This window comes from Equus quagga, chromosome 15 (assembly GCF_021613505.1).
Source record: "Equus quagga isolate Etosha38 chromosome 15, UCLA_HA_Equagga_1.0, whole genome shotgun sequence".
Lineage (NCBI taxonomy): Eukaryota > Metazoa > Chordata > Mammalia > Perissodactyla > Equidae > Equus > Equus quagga.
In genome coordinates this window covers 48,106,245-48,130,732 of record NC_060281.1, presented here as the reverse complement: position 1 = coordinate 48,130,732, position 24,488 = coordinate 48,106,245, and the positions used below count along the sequence as shown (strand labels likewise).

At 42.1% G+C, this 24,488-nt stretch overlaps 1 protein-coding gene across 5 annotated transcripts in view; it reads right to left on the bottom strand.

Moving 5' to 3' along the window:
- Positions 1–24,488, bottom strand: part of ATXN1 (ataxin 1) — a 378,660-nt gene that overhangs the window by 49,971 nt on the left and 304,201 nt on the right. Inside the window, exon 7 of one of the 5 annotated variants that reach the window (XM_046639026.1) lies at positions 23,657–23,741. The exons of the other annotated variants lie outside the window; for them this stretch is intronic. The gene's annotated coding sequence lies outside the window, so the exon portion shown is untranslated. The remainder of the gene's footprint in view (positions 1–23,656; positions 23,742–24,488) is intronic. 5 annotated transcript variants of the gene reach the window in all.

Here is a 24,488-nt window from a genome sequence, read left to right as displayed (position 1 = left end):
TTTTCTTCACTAATAACAATAAAAACTCTGAAAGGTACAGATCTATAAAAGAACAGAAGTTACTAAAATGGCTTTCCCATTGGTTTTACCAAGTTTCAAGAGCAAACATTAAGAACTGAGTCAATACTGAAACGAACTGGTAAACAGACATGGTCTTAAGAAAAGCTGAAACAACTATGAGAGAGGAAATAATTTCCTTTCAGATGTCTAGGTTATCACCAAAACTAATATTTGTAATGTACAACTAAAATATTTTTATTTTTTCTGACACAAAAATAAAACGTGCTCACATTTGGGAATACAGTAAACGTAAAAATATAAAAACTGCTCATAATCCCACCAATCTGATATAGCCACTATTTCGATTTTGATTATTTTTTGGCATGTATATATATATAATATATAATATCTATATATATATATTTGAAGCCCACATTAACCTATATGTATTTACAAAATTAAAATAATTCTGAACGTATAGTTTTAAATTCTACTTTTTTTCACTTAACACTATATTGTAATTAGAATTATAGGATAGAATCAACTATTTTTTAAAACTATAAAATAAAACTGGAAAAGCCTTACAGTACAGTTTGTAACTAATTGTCAAATTCAAAAGCACTTGGAAAACGGTAAGTAATTTTGGCATATAAATTAATGGAGCTAAATCTTAATCGATCAGCAAATATTGATTGAGCCCCAAGCAGCTGGAATCATTCTAGGAGGCAGGCTCCAGGATGTGGCGGTAAGTAAGACACCGTCCCTGATGCTGGAAGCTTACATTCTAGAGCCTCAGAAATCAGGGAAAGGCAATCAATTTGAGCAGAGCTGGGCTCAATTTGCTTTTACACTAACTAGAAAGAATGGTTTTGCAAAGCAAGTGAATGGTGTAAACCAGACTCTAAGAATAGCATTTAATTTACTTACAAGAAGGAGCCATTCTAATCACTTTAAAAATACCCAACTGCACACAAATATTTTGTTAATTAAAAATAAGTATCTATTCAAACACTTATATGTGTTAAATACGAGCTAATACAGGAACTAAAAATGATGTAGTTACATTCCTTTTATGCTTTTGAGTTTCTCTAAGCATGTGAGTGAGGGATTTATTGTACCAAAGAAAAACTTAAGATCTTTACAGATGTTAATATTTTTAACTAACACCAGTCCCATTTCAGCTGGTCAGGTAAGAGGAAAAGTGATCGCAAAAGATATGCAATATACTAATCTGTTGTTTAAAAAACCAATATTTAAACGGAATTGATAGAAATGTTTAAATTTGGTTTAATCCCAGGTGTCTAAAGAGGTGACAAAAATTTACACATTCTTTGACTTTCTTCTCTACTGGACCTGAGATATTGTAAAATTTCTGTAATATAATGGCTATTTGATTAAATCCAGGGCATACTGGAGTCAATAAGCAGTTATTGCTATATAATGTTGTCGATACTCATTTTTTTAATCACATTTTTAAAAATCAACCACTCAAGGCATTTTGCAAATTTGACCTATTTCTCTCTTATTAAACTGGAAGGAACATTAGAAAACCAAAGTTGAACATCTAAATGAATGCCAAGGAGGAGACTGCTTTGGAAGAATGATTGGCATGGAGTCTGCATCTGGCTTCCCCAGACCCAGGGCCAGACCAATGAGAAAGAAGAGAAAAGGCAATTAAAAGAAGCAGAAGATATGAAGAGAAGCAAGAGAGAAAGAAGAGAATGAAAAAAAGTTGAGAGAGAAGAGAGAAGCTCACAGGTGGAACAGATGGGTGAGCTAGGAAGAAACTACAGTTAAAGCCTTCCCTCAAAGAAATACAATATGGCTCCACTTGGTCCATCACACATCTTGCCCCAAACCTGTCAACTTGGATAAAGTGGATTCCATTTGGTAATGGCTGGCAGTTAATAGGCATTTCTGAAATGCTCAGGGCCCATATATACCATCGACTGACTCCTTTATGGTCGTATGAATCACTTAGACCCTTTGAAAATGTGGCTGTGGTAGAGTGGATAATGTAGGGACAAGAGGTTTCTGTGTGAGGAAGGGGTAATGTGACACAAGGCTGAACAAGAGGCCCAAGTGGAGAGGGCGCAGGGCTTTGTGGGCGCTCTGGTGATTCCTTCTTCAAGGAGGCTCCCGGGATGTCCTGGTCCTGCTGCCTGAGCACGTCTCCGTTTAAGGCTCATTCTGCTCCTGGAAGTCTGAAACCATCGCTGGTGCTCTTGTATCCACAATGACTTGACAGGATGGCTTCTACTTATAAATGATCTGGCCACCACTTACAAATGATCTAAAATTTCTTGTTTGTGCCTTAGTTTTTCCATTCATACAGTTTTTACTTCCTTTACTGTTTGTCTTCTTCATGAGCATGTTAACGTGCACAGGCAAAAGGCAATTATTTGCAATTGCTGAGGGAAAGGTAAAATGGCAAATAGACCTTTCGGTCTGCTCCTCTCACATTTCTTGGTAAAGAATCCAGGCCATTCCAGGGGGCGGTCTGGAAGCCATTTCTTTATCAGGTTAATGGCATCACAGCCAGATTAGACCTGTTTATCCTCTCTACTTACACATGAACTTTGTAGCGCTTTTCCTATTGCTGATAACAACCTGGTTACAGATCAACATGCAATGTCAGTGTTTTTCTATAAATAGATACAACATTTTATGTGAATCGCATGACATCAGTCATACTGTAACATTGATAACGTGTAATGACATTCTAAAAATGTAGCAATCACTCAATAAACACATTCCTTAGCATCTGCTATACACCTAGCACTCCACCAGAAGCTTTTAGGATGGAGGTAGGAAAAAATGAAGACATCACTCCTGTTAAAGAGGAGCTTACAATCCAGTTGGAAAAAAATTAGGCTCACACGTAACAAAATTAGAGAACAAGACCACATTCAGTTAAGTGCAAAATTGTAGAGTGTGGTCAATTAGCAAGCTAGGGGGTTTATTAGAAGTAACAGTAGCTTGACAACTCTTCTTACTATGAAACCATAGTTCAAGACTGCTTAAACATCAAATCTGGTTTCCCACAACTGATTAACCTGAAAATGGTTTAGCACAACACTAATCCTTTAATTTAACAATCTATAAATGCCTTCTATAACAAGTTCCACAGAGCTCTTTCTTGGACTCCGAGTGCTGAGGCACATGGAGCACGTTCCCCCATGCTTGTTCTAATGAGCACCTCTGGACCTTAATGAGATAGCATGGGTCCAAATGAGCATCAATTAAAGAGAAAATGTCTCAAAAGGCATAAATGGGGATGCGTCCTCACTGGCATGCTCCTCCGGGTTAGTAGCATTGAAAGGACACCTGTGAGGTTTGGAGGGCATATGAAGCCTGAAGACCAGCAGCTCCCGCCTCCGTCTGACATGGGGATAAACTGGGGCCGGGATGAATGGAGTACACGCCAGCACACACGTATGATGGGAAAACTGTTGAAGGAGAAACTCCGAAAGAAGAGAAATACATCCGAGCGACACAGAATACCTTCGGTGAAACCTGCACATTCTCTTATATTATTCCAGGGAAAAGAGGAGAGCATGGTATTAGCCCGAGCGCCTGAAAATGTCTAATTTTGCAGAAAAGCAAAAAGCCTGACCAGCTTCGTGGAAGCAGTGAGCTTTGCTAACTTCACTTCAGAACACTTCTTGGTTAGCATAATACCCTCAAGGCCAGACAGAGAAGGACAAATACCGTATGATTTCACTCATATGTGGAAGATAAACACATAGATACGGAGAACAGATTGGTGGTTACCAGAGGGAAAGGGGGTGGGGGGCAGAGGGCAAAAGGGGTAAAGGAGCACATATATATGGGGACTGATGGAAAGTAAGCTTTTTTTTTTTAAAGGTATGCTTTTTGGTGAGGAAGATTGGCCCTGAGCTAACATCTGTTGCCAGTCTTCCTCTTTTTTTTTCCTCCCCAAAGCCCCAGTACATAGTTGTATATTCTAGTTGCACGTCATTCTAGTTCTTCTGTGTGGGATGCCACCTCAGCATAGCTTGATGAGCTGTGTGTACGTCTGTGCCCAGGATCCGAAGCAGCAAACCCCAGGCCACCAAAGTGGAGCACGTGAACTTAACCACATGGCCATGGGGACGGCCCCAAAGCTAGACTTTTGATGGTGGACACAATGCAGCTATATAGAAGCTGAAATATAATGATGTACACCTGAAATTTATATAATGTTATAAACCAATGTGACCTCAATAAAGAAAAAAAAAAGCCCACTCCTTGGGCTGGTAGAGAAAGGCACCCACTACATACATATCTGGTGTCTTTGCACAAGTGCTGCAGAGGGAAGAGGATGAGAAAGGCTGGGTGGAGCCGAGACATTCCCTCCGTCTTCAGCAAACAGAGCCTTGACGTGCTCAGACACCATCACCACATCAAAAGAACACCAAGGAGAAAGGCTCATACAGAGAGCTCTGGGATCCCCAGAAGGCACAAGGATTTGGATGGGATACGTTATTGCCCAGGCTTGACTTTACTGATCCCCATGACTAAGCCATCTTGAACAGAAAACTCTTTTTTTAAGCACAAATAGTTAAACTTTAAGAACTACAGCCCTGTTACTTAGCGTCCAAAGCAAATATCTGCAGGGAAAGTGTCTCTGGGGAAACAGCTGTCAACAATTCCGCAATTCCTTTATGGACCACAGATGCTAATACATAGCCCCCAGGCCATCAGATGTCCCTACAAGCCTGCTTACAGAAATAGGGGAATTTAAAAAATTCTTCCTTCCTTGTTCTCTCACCCTGATGATCAAGACAGTTTCTGGGGACCCGGACAGACACCTTTATTAAACTTTGTAACATGAGAAAGGCTGGACACTATCAACACCTTGTGATTTACAAATGGGTGCTGGATAAATTCCATCTGATAAAAATGTTTGCATTTTTGTCTTTTCCTATTTATTGCCCCTCCTATGAGGCTAATTTAAGGCCTCTCTCTAACGCAAATTTCGTCGTCTGTGCCCTGTTCTGATGTGGGTTGGCATCACCTGTGTTAGAACAACGCTGCTTTAAGAATCAAAATGGTTCAAGCTACTTGCTTTGGAAAATGTACTCCACTGTGAATATACTCCATGGCCTCCGTGTTTCCTTCTGCCACAAGAAAAGAGAAAAGACTGAACAGGGAAAGAAAAAAAGAAAAGCCTGATAAAAACGGACTCGGTCCAATTAGCTATAGATTTTCCAACAGGGCTTTACTTCAGACACTGGTGCAATTTAATGCCATCCACAAACCCTGGGCACTGGTGTTTCTTACCCTCACAGCACGGCCGCCTGCAGGATGGCACATGTACACTAATAGCACACTTATTATTAGATTTTCTGCATGGTTACATAAGCCTACAAAAGGGGAAAATGTAAATGACTCAGGAAGAGATTCTTCATGTGGTTCTCATGAAATCTTTAATATCTTAAGACTTAGGAAGAACCCTCCTGGCAAGATACAATCAATTTTCACGCTTCATTAGGAAAAAAGTCCTTTCAGTAATGTTAAGGAAATGGCTACAGGCAAAAGAGGAAAAAAATTACACTCCGGACTCAAAACCCCAAGGCGCTTTGGACTAAATCCTTCCTTCGTGCCCACAGCCTCTCTGCCACGAAAAGAAATGTTTGCTCGGGGTCTGTGTGGAGCATATTCTGACTAGCCTGTCTACCCACAGAATTTCACTTAATCCAGCAGAACTCAGGATCAGTCGGAATATTTTTTTATGAATTTGAATGGACTCTAGGTAAAGTGACCACAGCCCCTCCTTTCCCCGAAAAAACACTGCAGTGATTGAAGGTAATAGCTAACATGACCTTGTGGAGATGAGAAAGTGCTGGAAGACAGAAGGAGAGAATTGGAAGCAGACCACATACACACTGAGTTTCTTCAAAGGTCAGGAAATCACACCAGCTTATTACTTTCCTTTAATTTAAAAACCATAGCTTTTCAAGACACAGTTTCCCTTCATTTCATTAAAACCAAGAATACAAGAATAAATTTCTTAAGAATGCCATTTACGTTATTTTTTCTGACACTTTAAGAATTCGCTTTTTTTTTTTCTGACGCCCTGAATTCACTTTTTTTTAAAGATTGGCACCTGAGCTGACACCTGTTGCCAACCTTCTTTTTTTTCCCCCTTTTTCTTCTCCCCAAAGCCCCCCAGCACATAGTTGTGTATTCTAGTTGTGAGTGTCTCTGGCTGTGCTATGTGGGACGCCGCCTCAGCATGGCCTAACCAGCGGTGCCATGTCCATGCCCAGGATCCGAACCGGCGAAACCCTGGGCCGCCGAAGTGGAGCACGCAAATTTAACCACTTGGCCATGGGGCTGGCCTCTGAATTCACTTTTTCTTTTTAACCAAATGTTGACACCAATTCTACTTTAGGGTCTCAAAATAATCTGTCTTTAGAATTATTCAATTTAAAAGCACTGTCATACTGTAGTTACATTCGCTCAATGAAGTTACTGTGCGCAGAGAACTGAAGACTCTCTTGAAAGGGGAGGAGCATACACAGAAACACCTGCAGGGATCCAGCAATCTTGTTTCAAAATGGTTTCATTCATTCATTCATTCATTCACATGAGTGCTCCCATCAATTTATTTCCAGCATCCTCAAGAATTATACCACAAAAATTCTTGCATATTTAAATAAAATCAGAATGAGCCATATTTATAATTACAAGTAAATAAAGAGTAACATACTGTTTCTGCCAAAAGGTAAAAATACGTCCACCTCAAAGGAAGCAAGTTTGAAACCACTTCCCTGGACTGATCAAGACACACCCTTCAAAGGCTTTTGTGGACAAGTTAGCTGATTGGTCATGTGATCACGTTCAGTTCTCATCATCCCTCAAGTTCATTTCCGGATGGGAATCCAGGATGCTGCTCTTCCTATGGGCAAAGATCTAACGGCAAAGGACCTGCCTTTCTGGAGTAAATTAAGTAGAGAGTTTGCAGACAGCTTCCTCCTTCCCTCTGTCCCTCCACTCAAGCTCACTCAGATTATGCTGGTGATGTGAGGCGCCGGAGGGTCGCGGATGGCAGGTTACATTCTCTGTCCTCCAGGAGCCTACAGTTGTGTGGGGGAGACAGACACCAAAGGAAGCAGCACAGCACACTGCCAGGGGCGCCACTCCAGTTGAGGCAGAACAGTGCTCTGAGAGCAGAGGAAGAAGCCAATGTCCGTGCAGGAGGGGCACTGAGAAGGGGCTTCTGTGGGGAAGGCGGCACAGAGAAGACAAGCTCTAGCTGAATCTTGCAAGGTGAGCAGTCACCAGAGAGAGAGAAGGACAGCATTTCGAGAAGCGGTGAGGAGCGTGTGGGAAACAATGATAGCATAAGAGGGTGCCGTGTGCTTGGGGGATGGCAAGTGATTTCCCACGGCTAGATGGGTTTCAGCTCTGAACAACGAAACAGCATCATAAATCAGAGCATGCGCAGGTAAAAGGATAAGTGATTTAGTTCACTTTGACAAATTTAAGCTCTAAGCACCTCTGCCTACTCTGCGATGGGTAGAGCAATCTGGGGCACCATTAGCCCCTCTGTTCTGGCTACAGGACTTGCCCGCAGTCCCCCTCACACACACTCCACGCCCACTGCAAACTGTGTGCAGTTACTCAGGCCATTCTCCTTCCCTCTGCCCATCCAAGACTGCCTTGGTCTTCACAGCTCGGGTCAAATTCTAATTCCGGCATGTGCATCACTAGTCCACTCCTGCCTAGAAACTCAGAACATTTACTGCCCTTTCCTTGCTGCTGTCCTGTCCTAACTCAGATAGTGCCTTGTGTCATAAGAACAACGTATCTTATATTTACATATCACTTTATCACTCACAAAGTTCCCATACACTATTCCCTTTAATATCCACAGTAATTCTTTAAGATTGGCATTAGGCCCATTTTTCAGTTCAGTAAACAGAGGGTCAGATAAATTATGGGAAATTCCCAAGGTCATAGAAGATATAACTTGTGGAGCCAAGACTGGGATTCAAATCTACTGAGTCTATGAGCAGCGCTCTTTCCGTTATACTACTGGGCCCTCCTGTTGGTTTATTAAATTATTAGGATGCTATTTGTTTGGAATAGGTGTATGTTTTATCTTTTATAATATAAGCTATTTGGAAGAATGCCCTACCATCAATTATAATTCTTTGTGTCCTCCAAAAGACTTCAAAATAGTGCAAAGCAAGCACGGAGTAGGAGTGTATTCATTCAATTAGTCAGTGTATCAGTGACCACACACTGAACACCTAGTATATGCTACTAAGGCATTATGCTAGGTATTAGGGAAACAGACGAATCAAATGCAGTTGAGATTCCATGTCCTGTTGGGAGACAGGCATGGGCAGAAGCCACTATAATGCAATGGCTCTACAGAGGTCTCAATGAGATGCTGGTAGGAGCAAGAAGGCAGCAGCAACTCACTCTGCCTACAAGTAAACGGGCAGACAAAGATGGGCGTTTCTGAAGATCTCAAGATGGGCCTTGAAAGGATATACTTAATAACTGGCTTAAGAAGTAAGGAAAGAGGAAGGAAGGGAAAACAACACAGAGGGAACACAGAAAACATTTGTGGGTCAGCACAGACTGTGCACGTTCCCCTGCTGGGAAGCAGAATGTTTCTGCTTCTCAAAGCCATGCCTTGGTTTGGCTGCAGGATTCTCAACAGGCTACGATGTGGACTTCTCTGACTTCGTTCAGGATGCAATCCAGGCGTCTATCACTGACTCACAAGCACCCCGATAGGCCCAGATCATATGCACAGTGCGACCAGGCACTGGGAACAATGCACCAGGTTCCCCCTTCTTAGAACAGAGGCCAAGAAAGGGGGACAAATGTGGGAACCTCATGTCCAGGGAAGAGACTCCATTTCTCCTCTGTTCACAAACTTTCAGGGAGTGACAGCTCCATGCTAGGTGGATTAATAGCATGAAAAATTAATAACATTAATTTTAATAAATTATTAGTAATCCTTAAATATTACGAGGCGGCAGACATTTTGCCCTCATTCCAAGCTTATTCAGGGGCATGGGTCTAATATCCCTGCAGGTCCCCATGTCTGGATCTCTGTGTTTGGGATCTTCCAGGGAGAGAGTAAGGAAGTGGCATCCACGTGATGTTTTTCAAAGTTTTCTCTACCTGAAAATGCCAGACACATTTCAGATGTCAAATCTAACATGGTGCTCAGGGTGGGTGACGGATCCATGTGAGGGCTCTTAAGTGGGTGTAGAAACCTGTCTGGCTGATTGTCTTTTCTGCACACATGCATTCAAATGTTCACAGGCTTGTACGCCATAAATAGCTCTTAGGGGAGTATGAGATTACATCGCAGACTCGAGAGGGCCCTGTTACCTGAAATCAATGAGTGCTTGACACTCATCTCCCAAGAAGGGGACTCTGTTGAATGCAGGGCTGCTAGACTCAGCCTGACCCCCAAAACCATCACTTGTGAGGCATTCTTTTGAGTTGAGCTGTGTCCCCTCCTGAATTGATATGCTGAAGTCCTAACACCTAGTACCTCAGAATGGGACTATATCGGGAATTAGGGTCCCTGCAGATGTAACTAGCTGAAAGGAGGTCACATCAGAGTAGGGTGGGCCCCAATCCACTATGGCCGGTGTCCTTATAAAAAGGGGAAATTTGGACATAGACACACACAGGGAAGACTGGAGCTATGCTGCCACAAGCCAAGGAACTACCAGAAGTTAAGAGAGAAGCCTGAAGCAGGTCTGTGCCTGGCAACTTCAGCGAGAACATGGCCCTGCCAACACCTTTATTTTGGTCCTCTAGGCTCTAGAGCTGTGAGAGAATAAATTTCTGATGTTGAAGCCACTCAGTTGGTGGAGCTGGGTTACAGCAGCCCTGGAAAACTAATCCAGGCATGTAAGGCTGCGTGTGTGTGAAGAAATGAGTTCATCATTCAGTGACTGGAATTCAGTTATCATGTAATAATATCAACACCACAGAATTCCTCTCAGCACATATTGTGCCCACTCACCCAAACTACAGATTTCTTTATTGAAAGCTAAAGACAGGTGCATAATACGGTGACTCGAGCTGCCTCTCTTCCAGAAGGGGCCACTCTGTCAGTTGGGTTACCCACACTGGGCATTACAACGCCCTCCACTATTTCTCAGGTATGTACCTTCTGCTAGTTGGAGAAGTTCCTGATGGTCAGACAAATATGGAGTATTGTTATTAAAGTATTTGGTCTAAGAAAGAGCCACTGACTTTTCTATACTGATATATGTCTACACTTCAAACAACCTGAATTCAGGCTCTACTAATTGGTAATTGGCTCTTACTAATCATTTTACTCAATGAGGAACTATTAGAAGTTGTTGCTTTTTCTGGAAATAGGATTAGCTAAGAAAATTAATAATGCAAAGAAGCTAAGGGGAAGGGAGGGTGAGAGGACAAGGAGGTTTAAACTACACATACAAAAGAAATCTCAAAACTCTTTGAAAGCTGTTGTCCAATTTCCATTCCTCCATTCAGCAAAGGCACTGACTTTCAATGTCTATTACTGTAACTCGTGGATAGTGGAGGCTGCTCTTCCATGATTTGTGTCCTCCCTAAAAGAAACATAAATCTGACACCAGGAAGAGTTGGTGTCAAGCTTTTAGGTATTGGCCAAAGTTTTCTGAGGAGGCACGGAGCCCAGGGGTGGATGGGAGGGTGTGGAACCACAACAGGGCACCATACACAGAGAAACTTCCTAAAAAGCCTTTTTAGACCTGTCTTCTCCAAGTTCCACTTCCTATGGCAATTGCTCATCATCTTGCCTCCCACTTCACCTCTATCTTACAGGCCTCCCCACTGCCTGTTCTCATGTCCCTCCCCCATTCGCCACCGTCTTTTCTCTTGAGGGGCAAAGTGGCCTAATTTCAGGTGAATCATTCACCTTTCTGACCTCACAACAAACAGCAGGTTAAACAAGCACAGAATTAGTCCTCCTAAGAGGGTGAGGGAGGGAGAGGATTGCACATGTTTATTATGTGTAATTTTTTTCCTGTATTCATGGCACGTTCCACATTAATGTAAACAGAACTGGGAGGACCTCTACTTAGGAAGACTCTGTCATACCAAACGTGTTCCACTTGAGCTCTTTATGCTCCTAAATGCACTTTTAATTATATTTCCAATTTTTTTCACACTATAAAATTTAGTCCTTCACTCAATGCAAGGAGCAGTGTTTAGTGCTCATAGTAAATGCTCAATATATTTCATCCATTATTGATGATAATGATACTGGATTTATACTCAAATAATTCAACACTTATTAAAAACATAATTCTTAAAATATAAGTTGCCCACACATGCTTTCCTATTTATGGTCATTAGATCATTCTGCTAATAGCTCTGCCTAAACAATTTATTCATTTAACATTGGAATGCCAGGACTCAGCAACCTGGAGACAAAGATGGGTAAGATACTGTCATTCTTGCCCCAAATGGATGACGGGATTGACATATGAGGAAGTTAGTTTGACCTGGGGCACTCTTTTGGCCAATGAAGTAAAGACCAGTGTGCTAGCACATAAAGAACCCGTCCTCAAAAAGGTTATGAATACAATGCCAACTACGGGATACTTCACTTTGCTATCCTGAACTTGAGTCAATAAAGGAATTCTCCAGTTAAAGAGTAAACCTGGGGCAACTTTGCTCATCTGTGAACAGAAAATTAGCAAATGCCACTACGTACCAGCAATTTTCAAACAGTCATGTCAAGTTTATATAAGGTATGCGGACTGTGTTCTCTCTGTACTCTGTCTTCAATTCTATTTTGTACATCTAGGTAATTCAAGGGACTCATGGACCCTACTGCAATTTATATAACAACACTTTCTTACCACAGTGTGAATGGCAAGGTGAGTCAATCTCCTTCACTATCAGAAAGTTGCATCCATCCTTCTTCAGATGTATCTGTCTTTTCTGACTTTCTGCATGTATCCACGACAGTCAACGCTTTCAAAAATACTCTTCCATTGACCCCACATAAAGAGAATTGTGATTAAAAAAAAACCTGAACATGGGGTGAATCCCCAGAAGGTTCTCTAAAAACAGTTTGTGGCCTTCCTTGGAATGGTGTGACTATGAGATATGATGGAACAAACGGCACAGACGGCAAGGCATACAAGTGTGTGATATCTCTTCATATCCATTCCCACTTCTGTTCAGCCTTAAGACTTCATCCATTCACTAAATAAGTGTTCACTCACCTCCTACTCTGTACCAGACACATAAAATAGAAGATCGAAAAGATACAGTTCTTGTTCTCAAGGATCTCAGCAGCTAGTGTGCAGACATAGTCAAGAGAACAGACAGTAAGAATCCTACATGATGAGCTTCACAGGCAGGAAGCACAGCATAGGTCAGTAAGACCAGGAGGGAGAAGTCAATGTGGACTTCTTGGAGGTGACAGCAACGTTGAGGTTTGAAGAATACATAGGAATTACCATGTATGAAACCAAGGAGAAAATAGCTCTAGACAGAGGAAGGAGCATGTGCAAAGGCTTGTGGAGTCATGTATGGGAAGCTGCCACATCGGAGAAAGTAAAGTATGGAGCAAGAGAAGGGGAGGGAGTGCCACTCCCTCCCCGAGATGTCTCTTGAAGGCCATGGAGAATCTCTGAAGGGTTAGGCAGGGTCATTTTCATATTAAAAAGGTCATTGTGGTCACAGGGTGGAGGATGGTAGAAAGGGACCAAGTTCTACAGACAGGGAGAACAGTCGAGAGGACCTTGTAATAATGTCACTGGGATAGCATGAGGTCAAGTCTGGTGCAGGGCTCAGTGTGGATGGCAAAGAGGAGCCAGGCAGGAGAGAGACTGCACAGGCAGAATCCACCCCGTGGTCACTGAATGGTTGGACAAGGGCACATGGAGGAGTGAGATGGGGGCTTCTGGCTCGGCTAGTGCCATTCACACAAGCGATCCAGGAGAAATAATGTATTAGTTTCTTTCTACCCCCGTGCTTTAATTTTAACTTAATTTCCAGTTTTAGCTCTAGGATAAAGTTAAAAATCTCTAACTTGGCATCCATAGGCTCTCTCCAGTCCCCTTTCCACAGTGGGTACCCAATACACATCAGCTGATTGGGTGACTTGAACAAACACACAAAACTTTCTCCATCTGACAACACAGCAACAGTTTCTGAATTACTACTTTGCCTTGGGAAAGAAGAGAAATAGCTTGTAACTTATTCAAAGAATAAGATAAGTGCAGACATCTCCCTGATAACACGCTAATCTCAAACAGACTCTCCCTCCTGATACACGGCTCCAGTCCATTCATCTGATTGACACTAACAGCAATTCCTATCGCACTCTTGGTTAGGGTCTCTGTCCTCTCCTTCACCCTGACGGCTATTCATCTTCCACAAGATAAAGAATTTCAAGGTAGAGACAGATGCTTGGGTTTCTAAGAGAAGAAGAGAACACACAATGACACATTCCAGGCTCTACAGGAGTTTGCAGGACTGGATTTTTTTTTTCTGGCAAAGAAGCCACGATTCAGGAATCTATGCAAAAATAATTAACGGAAGGTTGTGCCACCAAGTTCCCATCAATCACTCCTCCTTGCCATTCTGCCCTTCCTGAGATGACAGTGTGTCAGCTGCTTGTAAGGATATCTACATCAAGTTCTTCGCTTTGCTCCCGCTGCCGCTTTGTAGACTGCTGGGGGAGTGGTGACAGCCCGTTAACCGTGAAAAATGGGAGTTCAGGACTGGAGGTGGCTGAGAACATTTTAACATATTTCCAAAGGCAAAGGTAGTTAGAATAGTTACGGTGAGAACTTAAACATTCCCTTTCAGATCCAACTGAGCCCTCAACCCAAACTTTTACGTAAAAGAAATGAGGAGAAATCTATGATGAAACTACACGCGTACGCAGATGCTCTGCTCCTCTAAGAAGTCCAAGAGAGCACGTGCAAGAGCTCCCTGAGCTCTATGACCTGCTGCACCAGGCACCTTGGCTGAGTCTCTGACACTGATAACAGCTCCCTGGTGAAGGAGAAATACTCTTTGTAGGGACTACAATGGTTGCAAAAATAGAAGAAATAAGAAATGCACTTCAGGACTAAAAGATGGACATATAGAGCAAATAGCATACCTCCTGAGGCTGACAGACGAATGCCTCTAAATAGGAACAGAATACCACTCCCTTATATCACTTTTACAGAGATCTGTTTCCTACCTGGGGCTATTATTTCTTTGAGGACAAGCGCCATGTCTTATTCATCATAGTATGAAGTGTCTAACAGCACCTGATATATAATAGATGCTTAATTAATTAAATAAATGCTTAATTATTAAATAAATGTATCTGGAATAAGGGAGCAAACAAATCTCTGAATTACTGATTGACTAGGAAAATCAACAGCTCAATGGTGGTCACAGACCAGCACTTACACTAACCAAGAGTCTAGATCAGAATATGTGCATAACAATGAAGCAGGAACAAGGTCCTCCCTCCCCAGGAAACTGCCACTGCTCTCTGCAAGATCATCAGAAAGCCTGGCTATAGCCCCTCTGGAGGCACCGCATATGCCTGAGCACTGAACAAAATACACAAGGTAGAGAGACCAGAACCTCTTCCCTCATATGCCCAGAGCATAAGACCTCTCCATCGGCCATGGGGGCGGAGGCGGTGCCATCCTACTTGGGTTCAGAGTCAAGCTCAGACTGTGCTTGTCAGTGAGTCTCAACCAAGGAGGGTGTTACCCTCCCAGGGACATCTGAAAAGGAATGGGGCATTCTGGATTGTGACAATAACTTGAGGACATGTTAGAATAGAAAGTAGCAGGCAATGACGCACCAGGAGTACTAAGTGTATTGAGCAAGAGAGGACTGTCTTGCCTGCTCCATTATGAAACACTGGCAGTTAAACACTCTCTAGAATACATGGCATTGTCCTAGGATCCTTCTGTATTTAATTCTTCTTTCTAAATAAAATATCTAATTAGGTTATCAGACATCCTCAGTCAGGGTCTTCTATCTGAGCATGTCTGCAATAGTAATATTGATGGCCAGCATTTACAGAGCACTCACTACATGCCAGGTGATGTGCATCTAACACATAATGGAATCTCTGCAACAACAAATCTGATAGGTACTATTTTTTAATTCCCAGATGAGTAAACTCATTCAGAGAGAAAAAAGCAACTTACCAAGAAGTGGAGGAGCCAAGATGTAAATCCAGGTTCCTCTAAGCCCAAGTCCATAGACCTGACCATTTAACAAGGATGCCGGTTTTCATGCTGGGCAATAACCCAAAGCCTGGTGTGCACAGGGAAGCATGAAGATGCTGTGCAGCTGGGGCAGAGCCTGGACCACTGATGGAGTCTCCTAAACAAAGGACCTGCAGCCAAGTGAAAGGGACTGTAGGTGCCTGTGCAATGCTGTCAGCTGCAGTCCTGGCAAGAATTCCACCAGCTGCAACGGTGCACAGCTCATTGGGATATTTGACTGACTTCCTGCCAAGGTCCCTGCTGCCAAAATATAGAACCTTCCTGACAGTAATTCTTCACATAAAAACACATGAAATTCCTAGAAACAATGGAGGCTCCAGTGTTTTTTTTCCTTTGAGCGGCACTACATCATGTCTACTTCTCCAAGATGTAGGACTTTCTCAAGACCCAAGACCACAGGGAGGTGTACCTTTGAACTCAGGTGCAGGGAAATTCTGCGACTTCAAATTAAATATATTACATCAGGTCTAGTATGTATCTTTTTTTTTTTTTTAAAGATTTTATTTTTTTTCCTTTTTCTCCCCAAAGCCCCCCGGTACATAGTTGTGTATTCTTCGTTGTGGGTTCTTCTAGTTGTGGCATGTGGGACGCTGCCTCAGTGTGGTCTGATGAGCAGTGCCATGTCCGCGCCCAGGATTCGAACTGACAAAACACTGGGCCGCCTGCAGCAGAGCGCACCTACCCAACCACTGGGCCACGGGGCCAGCCCCTCTAGTATGTATCTTTTAAAGGAAGTCTGCTGTTGTTACCATTGGGAATTTCACAAGTGATTTTTATTGGCATTTGATGGACCATACCGGAAAGCTGGAATGATTCCATGGGATTAGGAAAAGATGAGACACCAAAAAGCCATGGGATCTCAACAGAGTCCAGCTAGTGGAATGCTGCATGACCTCAAATAACTTGGAGTAACATTCTCATGACTCCGTTTATGGGTTACTAAACTTTCCTAATCCAAGATTATCTGTAGTCTACAGCATCTACACCTTCTTCATTGGCTTATTGTGAAGATAAAATGAATTAATGGTACATATGCAAGTAAACTCTGGATCTATGATTGTAAGAAATATATCATCATCATCATTGTTAAAACACAAACAAGAGAATTTCTATTCTACTTTGTTTATACTGCCCACCTGACCAATGCCACCTTCATTTACTTAATTACCAATCATTATCCTTCTCTTTTCCTGAGCCAGATATGCCTAGATTAAAAAGACAATAGCATCCCTTGGTAGCAAATATACGGGAAATGTCCACATAGACATGCATTCCCAGAAGTAACTGCAGGAGGAAGTCTAAATGGCAGATACTGCATACTGCATTTACTGTAGAGCTGCTTCCCAATTTCATTTGACTTCCTTCTATCTTGAGAGCCCTTAATTTTCTTGTCTCCTCTAGGCTGAAGAACTACTGAATGAATGAAGTGGAGGCAGTAGTCTGGGTTTCTGAGCTTACTGGAAATCTTTTCACTACAAGAACTACACAGCAGATAATAAGGTAGTGTGTGACACAACTTCTGATGATTTTCCTTTTGGAAAAAAAGAGAACAACAGCCGCCGAGAGAACAGGGTCAATGGGAGGCATTAACTAAACATTCAGGAGTCCCACGACTAGCACAGGCATTGCATTCACTCAATTCCCATTGAATGGGACCAGCCCACGGGGCTTACGGATTGGTGCTGTGTTCACCGGGAGGCAACTAACCAATCAATCTATTCCCCACAAAAGGAGGTGCCACTTGCAATAATGTCACTGACTCAGGATCAGTGCTAAAGAGTCCTATATATACTCACCTTTGTCAACCCCCTCACTGACTCACCGCACTAAGTCATGTTCTTGCTATCCATCTGCCAAAAGTAGATTTCCTTGCTGCAAGGAATGTATACAGACCATTAATTTGCCAGCTCCTTGTTTTACAGATGAGGAAAGCGAGGCTTCTTCAGGGTGATATAACAAAGTATATGTAACGCTGGGCTTACTTGAGCTTCCTGGACTTTAACTAGCAGCTGGTCTCAACCTGCAGACTCAAGTCCACCCTCATGCTAGACTCTAGTTATGAGATCCTTGACCCATAACCCCAAACTCTTGTTTTACTTTCCAAGAGCTTCTGGCAATGGAAATCCTTATCTCTGAACTCTGATGTTCTCATTACTATGTCTTCAATATCTGTTGCCCTATCACCTTCCTGACGAATCTCTATTACCTTCCACGGCCTGGATCGTGGACTCCAATGGGACCTGTGTCTGCACTGAAGCATCCATCTTTTTTTTGTACGTTTCTTTGTACGGTATGCATGCAAATAACTCCCTCTTATGGACTGATCTGCTCTTTAGATGCTTGATTTTATACTATATCCATAACTGCCCTGCCCTACAATAGAAGAACTCTGGCCTTGACCCCGAGTTGAGAACCTGGGCTGTGAGACCCTTTGGGTGTATCTCAGCTTCTGTCTCTGTTTTCAGTTTAGCTCCTCCACCTCCTCTTACGCCCTGATTATCCGTGGTAGTGGCAGTAATCCACTCATGAAAAGCAAGATGACAGCCGCAAGGTATCAAACACAAACAAATGCACAGAAAAGCAAACAAAAAAGATGATATAGTGGTAAGCACACTAGACGGGAGGCAGGAAGGCTGAGCTCTCATTCTGGCTCTGCTCTGCAGCAGTATCTCAGATGGGAAATGGTGACAGTTATACATGCCCTGTGATCTGCCTCCCAGGAACATCGTAAGGAACATAAAAATAATTGTTATGAAGGTCTTTTGAAAATAAGAGAACACTATTCATATCAAAACTATTATAGATATGGATTACTCTCTTCCTTAAAAAGAAGCTTTTCTTTGCCTTACCTACAATGCAGCAGCGGCAGCATAATCATTACCATCTAAATTGAGCACTGTACAATGAGAAGTTCTTAAGCGTGGCTGCCCATTGGAATCACCACCACATCTTGTAGTAAACATAGATTCTTAAGACATCCTCAATCACCTACGAAACTTGAATTTTCTGGGTTGGTACAAAAGAAATGGTATTTTAAAAAATTCCCCAAAAGAGTCCAATCAACTAGGTTTGGGATCCACTTTTTAAAAATAACATGTTTCTCGGTGACATCAGAAATTTAAGTATAACTATGATTCACGAATTTGTTATCTGTTCCTTCCTGCAGAGGATATCAATTCAAGTGTAGGTTTTCTAATTGTAACTCTGGAGTGTAACAATTTCACTGGCAAAAGAGAGTTTTCAGGAAGCATGCTGGCTCTGGAAGATTCTGGAGGTTCTGGAAAAGCAATATGTCCTATGAAAGAGACCTTAACCTGTGGGCATGGCAGGAGGAGGGTGTGCATGGCAGTGGATGACTACAGGGGCGTTACTGTGGCCTCCAGGCCTCTCATCCCTTTCAGATTCTTTAGTTCTCTGCCTGCAAGGCCCAGCAGCCCAGAGAGGAGAAGTCAGCACCCTTTGTGGCAGCCTGACGTTTCCACTTGGCCTCTTGCTGCCTTCTTTTCAGATGGCTGTTCCCAGGCTGTTTAATTTGGGGGAAATTCCAAAGTTACCAGCAGAGGCATGACATGTGGGGAGGGTTGCTAACAGCAAAGAGAACTCGGTCTTCCTAACTGATATCCACGGACACAGAAACGGGCTAGTCTTAGAAGTCCTCTAGAATTGAGCTTAGTAGCAGCTGCAAACTGGATAACTGCCAGTCCTAAGTTAAGTGTTTCTAAAATGGCCTAATTTCCTTCCCTCTCCTTAGAATTCTGAATGCTTCATGTGTTATTAATGGTCATCTTATGCTTACTGATTTGCTAGACATTTTCCCAACCCATTTTTTATCTCTAAAATCACTAGTCAGTGGTTCTCAAAGTGTGGTCCTCAGGGCCAGGAGCATCATGATCACTTGGCAACTTGTCAGAAATGCACATTCTCAGGTCTCATTTCAGACCTACTGAATAAGAAACTCAGTGGTGGGGTCCAGCAACCTGTGAGTTCTTTTTGGTGAGGAAGATTGGCCCTGTGCTAACATCTGTTGCCAACCTTCCTCTTTTTCTTTTTTTTTGTTTTTGAGGAAGATTAGCCCTGAGCTAACTACTGTCAGTCCTCCTCTTTTTGCTGAGGAAGCCTGGCCCTGAGCTAACATCCATGCCCATCTTCTTCTACTTTATATGTGGGACGCCTACCACAGCATGGTGTGCCAAGTGGTGCCACGTCCTCACCCTGGATCCAAACTGGTGAACCCGGGGCCTCCGAGAAGCGGAATGTGTGAACTTAACTGCTGCGCCACTGGGCCAGCCCCCCTCTTTTTCTTTTTTTTTTTTTTTCCTGCTTGAGGAATATTGTTGCTGAGCTAACATCTGTGCCAATCTTCCTCTGTTCTGCATGTGGGACATCACCACAGCACGGCTTGACCAGCAGGGTGTGGCTCTGCACCCAGGATCCGAACCTGTGAACCCCGGGCCGCCAAAGTGGAGTGTGTGAACTTAACCCCTACACCACGGGGCCAGCCTGGCAGCAACTTGTTTTAACAAGCTCTCCAGGTGATGCTGACCCACTAGAAATTTGAGAGCCATTACCATAAACAAGTCACACGGTTCCTATTAACATAAACATACCATAAAGAAATGAGTCATTTTAAGAATCTTCAAAATCTTAAAACATTTTATCTGAATGAATTCATAAGCAAAACAATAACACACTGACATTTTTGTTTGATGAAGACTATTTTTTCTAGAACTACTAAAAGATCACATATTCCCTCAACACAAAAACAGCATATGACTTACAAATTATCAGATAGGGGAACTATGGTGAGTTGTTTTCTTTTAAAATGCATAACTCCACCACCACATTATCTGCCTGCAAATATGTCTATCAAATTCATGATACATGACCAGTGTGTTTGAAAATCGTGGGCCTATGACATTCATGTTTTAAGTTCTGTTCAGGAAAACAAAATGCACTATTTGGGTTGCATATGGGACCCAAATTTAAAATATGCTTTTTTGCAATTAATCTACAATAAAATATACTACATTTTCAATGCGGGATTCTGACATGGAACCATCCTCTATCCTGTAATCCCCCGTCCCATCCCCCTCTCTCCTTTGACCTATAGCTTGGCCCAAATATCACGGGTTTATAACTTTTTGTGGTCTTCTTACACACTTCTTCAACATAAGCCCAATGCGTAAAACGCATCTAGGAGTAAGCTAATAATTCAGTATCTGAAATATTGATTTCATTGACTTTTAGGTCTTTCGATGGTTTTGATTATAAAAGCTGCCTTTAAATTTTTTTCCTCTGTGTTCCTAGGTAGGCTTCTCAAATTCTCAAATGTGGCTGCTCCGACATGAGGCATCCACCATACCACCTTCTGATTAAGGAAGGAGGCACAGGTCAGCTGCAGGTCCCTTTCCCAAGCACGTATATCACGAATGGACTAAAATTTTAATCCTTTGTTCCCCAGCAGCCATTTCCTCCTGGACCTTTAAGGATAGCTCAAAGAAAAAAATTATTCTTCTCTCCTTAGGAGTATTTTCCAGATTCTTCTCTTAATGACCAACAAAGAAATCCTATAAAATTCTGCTCTACGTCTTCACTGTCTTTCACCTAATTAAGAAGTTGAAACTATTTCAAATACCAACCCCAATAACTAGATCTATAAAACATTCTCAGAAACCAATACTCATTTTGTTAGCCAAAGGGAAATACAGCAGAAAACGTGGGACCAAGAAGAGATGGCTCGTCCAAAGTCCACAGAAATAAAAATCCATTTATGGCTGCATTTTCCATGCTTCTTTTCCAGGATGGTCCTGAACTTGCTGATTCATGGTGCAATTTTGTGCTTTAATGTAGCCAAAGAGAAACAGCGGCATGTTGGAGCCAGCTTGTTCCGGCCGGCAAGAGCTGATGGTTAAATTTATAAGCCGAGTGTTAATCAGAGCCATTATTAAAACTTAAATTATATAAACTTACAATTAAACAAATTATATTAAAAACTCATCCCTCCCTAATTATTTTATTCTATTTTATTATTATCTAAACGGTTGAAGTTAATTAATTACATCTACTTGAAGAGTGGAAATACTATATAACGGTGAGCTCCTGTGCATTCCTGCCCAGCCGCGTATTCGGTGATGTCATGTTGGCAGGGTGAAGCTGGTCACTGTGGGAGTATGTGCATCACAGAAATCAGCAAATGCTACAGATCAGAACCCTTGTCATCCCAAAGCCAGTAGCTAAACTTTTATCAGCACACTATGGCATTCATTCCAGCTGTTGCTTAAAGGGAACTAGAACGTGTTCTTAAGGGAACCAGAACTAGAATTCTGAAGGGGAGAAGAGCAGGATAGCGAACTTTCCATTCCTACAAGTGCAGGCACCTCCCACCAAACCACACACCACCAAATCATTACCGGCCCAGAGTTTCCAATGAATCTATCGCTGGTTTATTATTTCCATTATCTGCTACTGAAATTAGTCTGACTCAGAAATGTAATTGCGTGTGCGTCAGCAAGAACTCACACAAGAATAATATCTGCAAGATAAAAACCACCACTTGACATTTGTATAATCCCTCTTAATGTTCACACAATTTGATGGGTTATCTCACTGAGTCCTCATAACCACTACTATGTTGGGTTTCATTTAACAGATGAGGAATCGAGGTTAGGTGACCTGTCCAAGGTCTCTTATCTAGTAAGTTGCACAGCCAGGACTCAAACCCAGAAACCCAAGTCCAGTGTTCTTTAGACTCCACCACAGATAACTGCTTTTATGTCAGTCTGTTTTGAAAATGGGAACTTTTTCAAATGATCAACATCTGGGTTCACTTTGCTCCTTCCTTTGTTAGCAATGCAGCCAATGACAACGCACCCATGTCTACGTTTATGGATAAGGCCCCCCCAGCCCCGCTCCCTTCCTGACCACACACAGAAACTATGTCTACACTGCTGCGATGTCCTAGATAAATCAGACCCAAACACACTTTGGAATTCCTAAAGATGTTTTAGGCATGTGGGCATGATTAGGAAGTGTTCTATCTTTTGGATCGAAATTATTCAAATCCAGGGGAAAGATTTGCAGTACCCAATTTAAATCAAATTAGAAGTAACAGTGAAAAGAGAAGCTAGGTTCTTGCACTTGGTGGTGAAAACAGACATATATGCGTGTGTGTGTGTGTGTGTGTGGAGAGTTTGTTTTATAAATATACATACGCTTCATGAGAAAAACAAACTATATACACATCCATATACACATATTTGTGCACACAGGTATGTATATACACATACATACACACTATGTGTGTTTATGTGTGTGCGCAGTTTATTTTTCCACATCCTCAGGGGGCTATACAGCAGAAAAGAAAAAAAATGCTGCCCTTTATCAGATATGTACACATTTTACCCTTGCAATATGTCTAAAATGATTTGATGACTAAATCCTGGGAAAAATGTGAAGAATGCTTGGCTAGATACACGCCTTTCCAGTAAAAACATAACATTGCTTATTAACTGTAGCACTTGGAGAAGCCTTTTCGACATGATGTACATTTTTGTTTTAGCTTGAGACCAAATCCTGTTTGGATCTAAGTTTTCTTTGGCTTTAAGAGAAAGTTTAACCGATTGTCCAATATGGGCCTTCAGGCCCTCCCGCGCATGTTCACCACCAGAGGTCGGATGGAGTGCTCGTCCATCAGCCTGCCTCAGTCTCAAGACACCAGTCAGGGTCAAAACCTTGAGATGTTTTCTCAACACATGAAGCAGAAATAACTATAACAACAGCAAAAAGCAAACCTGTCTGTCCCCTTGTCACAATTTTTGAAATTGTCAATAGACTGACCTTGTAGCTGGAAAGCATTTTAGAGGCTGTGTAAAAAATGTTCAATGTAGCAGCAGATGGATACAAAGAAATTCTCAGAGGTCATTAGTGAATTACTAATACTGGCATATGAATGCATTTTCTTTTCTGGATGAACATTCATTTTATAGAAATTTGATTTCTAACTAGAGTCTAATTTTGGAAGATATTCCAAAAAAGCAGCTCATCCCTGAGTTTCATTAGAGACAGGATATCGAATAGGGAAGGAAAGAAGGAAAGAAAATTCTTGGATGAAACTCTAAGGTCAACATGGACTTCTGTGCTCTCTCCCGGTACTGCCTTTGCCAGCTTCTCATGAAGGCATAAAAATTGGGGTAAAAAGAACCGGAAAATAACCGCTAAGTTATCAGGACAATAAGTTTGGTTAGTTAAACAGGAAGCTTATTTCATTAATAGTGTACTTTTGTGAACAGCGGGTCATTTTTCTCTTTTACTAGGCATGTGAAACATGTTGTCATGACTTGGACAGTTACCATCTCTCTAAGTCAAGCAGCTGGTGAGGATGTGGAACTTACCCTGACAAGAGTTTAACACTTTATATGCCAGCATGAACGTCTTATCCACCAACAAGATTGGTTCTAGGATACGATGCTGGTACGGCTGAAAAGCAAGTAGAAATAGGGAGAGTTGTGGTTGAGACTTTATTTTACTTGGAGCAGATAAGATGGTATAAAGAAAGGTCAGGTCATCAACAAAAACCTCTGCAGATTTTGCCTCCAGTAGGAGGAGTGCCTGATGATGGAAACATTTTGACTCTCCAGTTAAAGAGGAAAATAATCAATGTTGACTTTTAACTGTTCAGTTCCCAGCAGCTGCAACGAAAGTACCATGTTTCAATCTCACCAGTGTATCTGAGCAGTTTTCTCCCTTTAGGGCCAACAGCACTGCCCCAGGGATCACGTGATTCTCAGGCTGCTACATTTTCTCAATCACCAGTTGACTCATGTGGTTGAAGAAAGACCTCTCCACATTGCCTATTACTTTTCTAGGTCTAACAGTGGCTGGTCACTTATTTCCCTAGAATTTAGGGAATTCTATGCACATACTGACTGTTCTCCTTTCCTTTTATTCAATCTTTAATGTAGTTTCATAAAACAGGGACAATGTACACTGGTCAGGAAGATTTTGTGGTTTCTCAAACTTGTTTTTAAAAATTAGAGACCACTAGCTGATAGCAATCTTCCGGTTAACAACACGTACGCAACCCACAAGTCAAGAATGACAGCAGAGGAGAGAGAGAGAGAACATCAAACCTTACTTATGAGATCCTTCCCACTGCTTAGGATCAGCTCTCTAACACATGCAAGGCTTAGCTGGAACAAATGATGAAAGCTGTTTCTCCTTTCA